We start from the raw sequence: 7,500 nt of genomic DNA, 5'->3' as shown, positions 1-7,500 counted from the left end.
TCTAGGTGCGCCTCACCTCGCAATGAGGACGAGACGCCCCGGGAGTGCGGAGGCCGCCGCCCCGTGAAGGGCGGGGAAGCCCCATCCTCCCTCGGCCCGCGCAAGGCGAGACCTTCACTTTCATTACGCCTTTAGGTTTCGTACAGCCCAATGACTCGCGCACATGTTAGACTCCTTGGTCCGTGTTTCAAGACGGGTCGTGAAATTGTCCAAAGCTGAAGCGCCGCTGACGGGAGCGATTATTCCGCCCGAGAGCATCCCGAGCCAACAGCGGCGCGGGTCCGGGGCCGGGCCAGGTAGGTCCGTCATCCGGGAAGAACCGCGCGCGCTTGCCGGGAGCCCGAGCGCCCAAAGGGGCGAATCGACTCCTCCAGATATACCGCCGAGCAGCCAGCCAGGACACCGGGGCTCTGCCCAACAGACGCGAACCGAGGCCCGCGGAAGGACAGGCTGCGCACCCGGGCCGTAGGCCGGCACCCAGCGGGTCGCGACGTCCTACTAGGGGAGAAGTGCGGCCCACCGCACACCGGAACGGCCCCACCCCGCGGCGAGTGGAAAGGCAACCGGACACGACCCCGCCGCGGATTGCTCCGCGCGGGCGGCCGGCCCCATCTGCCGAGGGCGGGAGCCAGTGGCCGGATGGGCGTGAATCTCACCCGTTCGACCTTTCGGACTTCTCACGTTTACCCCAGAACGGTTTCACGTACTTTTGAACTCTCTCTTCAAAGTTCTTTTCAACTTTCCCTCACGGTACTTGTTCGCTATCGGTCTCGTGGTCATATTTAGTCTCAGATGGAGTTTACCACCCACTTGGAGCTGCACTCTCAAGCAACCCGACTCGAAGGAGAGGTCCCGCCGACGCTCGCACCGGCCGCTACGGGCCTGGCACCCTCTACGGGCCGTGGCCTCATTCAAGTTGGACTTGGGCTCGGCGCGAGGCGTCGGGGTAGTGGACCCTCCCAAACACCACATGCCACGACAGGCGGCAGCCTGCGGGGTTCGGTGCTGGACTCTTCCCTGTTCGCTCGCCGCTACTGGGGGAATCCTTGTTAGTTTCTTTTCCTCCGCTTAGTAATATGCTTAAATTCAGCGGGTAGTCTCGCCTGCTCTGAGGTCGTTGTACGAGGTGTCGCACGCCACACCGCCAGCCGGCTGTGCACGCTACCGAGAAAGTACCGGTATGCGAACCGCCAGGCGACGGGCGCGCATCGCACGTTTAAGGAGACGCGGCCGGCCCCACAGGCGGCCACGACACTCCCAGGTCTCCGAAGGCGGGACAAACGCCGCGCGCTTCAGTATACGTAGCCGACCCTCAGCCAGACGTGGCCCGGGAACGGAATCCATGGACCGCAATGTGCGTTCGAAACGTCGATGTTCATGTGTCCTGCAGTTCACATGTCGACGCGCAATTTGCTGCGTTCTTCATCGACCCACGAGCCGAGTGATCCACCGTCCTGGGTGATCTTTTTTGTTTAGTTTCCACTGTCTCTTTCAAAACAGTTGCATAGGCGGGACTGAGGCGTTTGACGGCCCCTGTTCCAGCGTTCTGTGTCCAACGGCCTCACGGCCGATGGGCGTCGTACGGCTCCACACCGGAGCGGACAGGCACTCGGGCGAAAGTCATTCAAAACCGGCGCCAGGCGCCAGGTGCCGCAGGCCAGCCGCTCCAGAGCTTCAGCGCTCGTACCACACAACATTTTTCAGTTAGTTTTGAGAGGCACGCGTGGTTCCGCACGCGGCGCACGGCTGCTGCCGTACAGGTAGCGTGTTGCGCGACACGACACGCACATCGAAAGACATGCAGTCTAGTCGGTAATGATCCTTCCGCAGGTTCACCAACGGAAACCTTGTTACGACTTTTACTTCCTCTAAATGATCAAGTTTGGTCATCTTTCCGGTAGCATCGGCAACGACAGAGTCGATGCCGCGTACCAGTCCGAAGACCTCACTAAATCATTCAATCGGTAGTAGCGACGGGCGGTGTGTACAAAGGGCAGGGACGTAATCAACGCGAGCTTATGACTCGCGCTTACTGGGAATTCCTCGTTCATGGGGAACAATTGCAAGCCCCAATCCCTAGCACGAAGGAGGTTCAGCGGGTTACCCCGACCTTTCGGCCTAGGAAGACACGCTGATTCCTTCAGTGTAGCGCGCGTGCGGCCCAGAACATCTAAGGGCATCACAGACCTGTTATTGCTCAATCTCGTGCGGCTAGAAGCCGCCTGTCCCTCTAAGAAGAAAAGTAATCGCTGACAGCACGAAGGATGTCACGCGACTAGTTAGCAGGCTAGAGTCTCGTTCGTTATCGGAATTAACCAGACAAATCGCTCCACCAACTAAGAACGGCCATGCACCACCACCCACCGAATCAAGAAAGAGCTATCAATCTGTCAATCCTTCCGGTGTCCGGGCCTGGTGAGGTTTCCCGTGTTGAGTCAAATTAAGCCGCAGGCTCCACTCCTGGTGGTGCCCTTCCGTCAATTCCTTTAAGTTTCAGCTTTGCAACCATACTTCCCCCGGAACCCAAAAGCTTTGGTTTCCCGGAGGCTGCCCGCCGAGTCATCGGAGGAACTGCGGCGGATCGCTGGCTGGCATCGTTTATGGTTAGAACTAGGGCGGTATCTGATCGCCTTCGAACCTCTAACTTTCGTTCTTGATTAATGAAAACATACTTGGCAAATGCTTTCGCTTCTGTTCGTCTTGCGACGATCCAAGAATTTCACCTCTAACGTCGCAATACGAATGCCCCCGCCTGTCCCTATTAATCATTACCTCGGGTTCCGAAAACCAACAAAATAGAACCGAGGTCCTATTCCATTATTCCATGCACACAGTATTCAGGCGGGCTTGCCTGCTTTAAGCACTCTAATTTGTTCAAAGTAAACGTGCCGGCCCACCCAGACACTCAATAAAGAGCACCTTGGTAGGATTTCAACGGGGTCCGCCTCGGGACGCACGAACACGCACGAGGCGGTCGCACGCCTTCGGCTCGCCCCACCGGCAGGACGTCCCACGATACATGCCAGTTAAACACCGACGGGCGGTGAACCAACAGCGTGGGACACAAATCCAACTACGAGCTTTTTAACCGCAACAACTTTAATATACGCTATTGGAGCTGGAATTACCGCGGCTGCTGGCACCAGACTTGCCCTCCAATAGATACTCGTTAAAGGATTTAAAGTGTACTCATTCCGATTACGGGGCCTCGGATGAGTCCCGTATCGTTATTTTTCGTCACTACCTCCCCGTGCCGGGAGTGGGTAATTTGCGCGCCTGCTGCCTTCCTTGGATGTGGTAGCCGTTTCTCAGGCTCCCTCTCCGGAATCGAACCCTGATTCCCCGTTACCCGTTACAACCATGGTAGGCGCAGAACCTACCATCGACAGTTGATAAGGCAGACATTTGAAAGATGCGTCGCCGGTACGAGGACCGTGCGATCAGCCCAAAGTTATTCAGAGTCACCAAGGCAAACGGACCGGACGAGCCGACCGATTGGTTTTGATCTAATAAAAGCGTCCCTTCCATCTCTGGTCGGGACTCTGTTTGCATGTATTAGCTCTAGAATTACCACAGTTATCCAAGTAACGTGGGTACGATCTAAGGAACCATAACTGATTTAATGAGCCATTCGCGGTTTCACCTTAATGCGGCTTGTACTGAGACATGCATGGCTTAATCTTTGAGACAAGCATATGACTACTGGCAGGATCAACCAGGGAGCTGCGTCAACTAGAGCTGAGCAGCCGGCCGCCCGGGAGTGTGTCCCAGGGGCCCGCGCGAACACGCAAGCGTCCGCTCAATTATTCTGCAAACAGGAGGAGGCTGAGCTCCCCTGCACAATACACCTCGAAACCCTCTCAGGTCCCGGCGGCGCGCAGCGCCGTCCTAAGTACTTGGTCGGGTTCGAGAGAGGCGCAATCGCCCGGAGTTAGGCGAGTAGACGCTTTAGGTGCGACCACCCGTGCTCCCAACTGAGCTTGCCGCTGCCGACAGAGGCCCGGGAGCGTGCTGTCGTGGCATTGCCGGCGGGAGACAACACGCGCCACCTACGGTGACCGGCAGCTCCAACGCCAGCGCCACAGAAGGGCAAAGGCCCCACGTGGGTGCCGAAGCGAACTCTCCCAGCACAGCGCACGTGCCAACACGTCTGCACAACTGCGATACAAACCACCAGCGAGAACCGCTGGGGCGACCGAGCAGCAGACGGCGTCGCGGCGCCGAGTGCCGGGCGGCGGCGCATCCTCAACGCACACAGTCCTCAGTCGGACCAGCACACTGCAGATGTCCACCGCGCTTCGCACCGGGCCCGCGAGGACCCACTTTGGCCGCCCGGCGCCGCGCGCAGGGTGCCCCGGCGCGCAGCTGCGCCGCCTGCCGCGTCCGTCGGCCGGCGCGCCTGCCACTGGGCGCCCCCACCAGCCGGCTGTAGCGCGTGCGCCCACGCACCGCGCGGCCAGCACGCCGGGCGGCCCCCCCTCACCGGCCGGGGACGGTCCCACCCAGCCACCGCCGCGTATCGCTTCACACACAGATTTGCCCTTACTGATTTACCTCCAGCAACAACAACCGCACCACAATGGGTTTACCAGTTGTTCATTTGCGTAACGTCACCAGCAAACGGAGACGTCCATCCCAGTTTGCAAATGCAACGATTATTGCATACCTGTCTGTTAGGTGTCACGACACACTACGTCTGCCCACATACACGCAACAAAATGTGCCCGACTAGAGAACGCGTGGGAGGTGGCCCCCTACGTATGCGATGTCCATTACGAGACCGACTGTCAACCAGCATCTGTACCATGTCGCAGATGTGGAACGCGGTGCACCATGCTATCACACTGTGTGAGAAGAGACGACTACGTTTGAATACACGCGCCACTACATCAACAGACGGCTCATGCTGATCGCCATCCAGGGCGTCCGTTACTCCCACACGTCTCTATGGCGTACCACACTGCAATGTAGCTGTTATGGGGAGACGGCACGTGGCTGAGTGCACAACATTTGGACCGTATGGTTCGCTGTTGTTGGGCGCAGTCGTTGTACGGTCACACATGTGCCACAGCGTATCATTCAGTACATACGGACCTATGTGCAGTACAATGTGAGGGTTAAGCTTACGACATCAGCGGACAGTGGACACAGGCCGTACCACGACGTAGACTGAGCGCTTCGACATGCGAATGCCAGTGAACAGCTGCGAAGGGCATTGAACACGCAAGCACCTGAACGACCAGCGTGCGAAGGCAGGGGGGAGGGGGGGGGGCGATGTACATCCTGCAGTCGTCCACATTACAGTGTACAGCGGGAGCATGTAAAAAGTAAGCAACACTTGCGAAGTGTTGAACATGAAACGATACACAAGAGGGTGGGCGGTGCGAGTAGCGAACTATATTCAGAGGGTTGTGGTTAGACAACACTGGATTAATGTAACGTGTCATATGCCAATTACAGAGCAGGTTAAGGCACAACGTGGGTTAGGTTAAGGCACAACGTGGGTTAGGTTAAGGCACAACTTGGGTTAGGTTAAGGCACAACGTGGGTTAGGTTAAGGCACAACGTGGGTTAGGTTAAGGCACAACGTGGGTTAGGTTAAGGCACAACGTGGGTTAGGTTAAGGCACAACGTGGGTTAGGTTAAGGCACAACGTGGGTTAGGTTAAGGCACAACGTGGGTTAGGTTAAGGCACAACGTGGGTTAGGTTAAGGCACAACGTGGGTTAGGTTAAGGCACAACGTGGGTTAGGTTAAGGCACAACGTGGGTTAGGTTAAGGCACAACGTGGGTTAGGTTAAGGCACAACGTGGGTTAGGTTAAGGCACAACGTGGGTTAGGTTAAGGCACAACGTGGGTTAGGTTAAGGCACAACGTGGGTTAGGTTAGGGCACAACGTGGGTTAGGTTAAGGCACAACGTGGGTTAGGTTAAGGCACAACGTGGGTTAGGTTAAGGCACAACGTGGGTTAGGTTAAGGCACAACGTGGGTTAGGTTAAGGCACAACGTGGGTTAGGTTAAGGCACAACGTGGGTTAGGTTAAGGCACAACTTGGGTTAGGTTAAGGCCCAACTTGGGTTAGGTTAAGGCCCAACTTGGGTTAGGTTAAGGCCCAACTTGGGTTAGGTTAAGGCCCAACTTGGGTTAGGTTAAGGCCCAACTTGGGTTAGGTTAAGGCCCAACTTGGGTTAGGTTAAGGCCCAACTTGGGTTAGGTTAAGGCCCAACTTGGGTTAGGTTAAGGCACAAATTGCGTTACATTGCGGTACAAATTGAGTTACATTGCGGTACAAATTGAGTTACATTGCGGTACAAATTGCGTTACATTGCGGTACAAATTGCGTTACATTGCGGTACAAATTGCGTTACATTGCGGTACAAATTGCGTTACAAATTTGGTTAGGTTAAGGTGCAAAATGGGTTAGGTTAAGGTGCGAAATGGGTTGGATTACAGTACACAACGTGGTAAGAGATAGTGTGTTGGGGGGGGGGGGCCGAGGTTCGTTGGTAGTGATCATTGTAAGTGGATGTCTGAGGCAGCGTCAGTATGTGACAGCAGTTATGTCTCGTCAGGATGCGCTTTTCGCTCGTGACTGGAGGCGCGCCGCGTCTGTGGTTGCGGCAAGGGAGTGGCAGACCTGTGCGATTCATTCCTGCCATTGTTTCTGTGCTGTAACAGGAGGCAGTGTGGTGGTGTTGGGTGCACCCCTGTGTAGGACATGTGTGGGTGTTGGTGGCTTATCTGAGCAATTGTGGATGTCGGACGGGTGGGATATTCTATTTTATAATTGAACCCCCTGGTGTGGTTATCATAGTGTGGATGGTGTACTGTGGCGGAGAGGATGCACCGGACGTTGGTCCATGCTGGTGCTTACATATTGTATCTGTGTCTGTTACAGGCAGAGAGTAATGTGTGATAGAGTGTCTCGCTGAGGTGTGGTTCATATTGTGTGCACAGACTTACAGCATGTATAGGGACAGCGGGAATTTGGCATATTGGATATAACTCTTCATGAAACGCAAGATATAGGGGTGGATTGCAACGTACGAGTGCGGGAAGAGTCCGCCGTTCATCCGCTTGGGTTGCGATTTGGGCGGTTGGGGTGGGCCACGTGCGGGTGCGGGTGGAGTGATTGTCGGTTGACTACTTCGTGCGACGCAGGCACTGGCGTTGGGGCTCCTGTCGTGGACAGATGGTGCAGGCTTTGTGGGTGGCGTCGGAAAATGGGCACTGTGGGACCTAGCGATGTCGTAGTCGGCGTGGCGTCTCATAGATGGCGGTATCGTCGGTGCAGCAGGTCATGTTGCGGGAGACTTGCAGAGTGCGGTATTTTGTTTTTGTGGTGCGCGCGACATGGTGGACGTAGTGTCGTCCGATTCGCGTAGATGGGGCTATTGCATGTGGTTTCGTCACATTGTCATAGATGGCGATGCTGTGGTTTGGCAGTATGGTTGGTGTAGTTCCGTTGGATTCCTGTAGATGGAGGTGTCGTTTCTGGGCC

The 7,500-nt window shown here is 56.1% G+C and overlaps 3 non-coding genes across 3 annotated transcripts in view; all 3 read right to left on the bottom strand.

The window, feature by feature from the left end:
* Positions 1-1,117, bottom strand: part of LOC126177187 (large subunit ribosomal RNA) — a 4,223-nt gene extending 3,106 nt beyond the window's left edge. The window contains exon 1 of the ribosomal RNA XR_007535783.1: positions 1-1,117. This exon is cut by the window's left edge and continues 3,106 nt beyond it. This is a non-coding gene — a ribosomal RNA (large subunit ribosomal RNA).
* A 189-nt stretch (positions 1,118-1,306) lies between these two features.
* Positions 1,307-1,461, bottom strand: LOC126178387 (5.8S ribosomal RNA). Its single transcript, XR_007536291.1, has one exon. It is a non-coding gene; the product is annotated as a 5.8S ribosomal RNA (ribosomal RNA).
* A 352-nt stretch (positions 1,462-1,813) lies between these two features.
* LOC126178798 (small subunit ribosomal RNA) lies at positions 1,814-3,722 on the bottom strand. The gene has a single exon (XR_007536652.1). It is a non-coding gene; the product is annotated as a small subunit ribosomal RNA (ribosomal RNA).
* Between the last annotated feature and the right edge of the window lie 3,778 nt (positions 3,723-7,500).

This window comes from Schistocerca cancellata, chromosome 3, assembly GCF_023864275.1.
Source record: "Schistocerca cancellata isolate TAMUIC-IGC-003103 chromosome 3, iqSchCanc2.1, whole genome shotgun sequence".
Lineage (NCBI taxonomy): Eukaryota > Metazoa > Arthropoda > Insecta > Orthoptera > Acrididae > Schistocerca > Schistocerca cancellata.
Note: the sequence above shows the minus strand (reverse complement) of the source record. Positions and strands in the feature narration are given on the sequence as shown.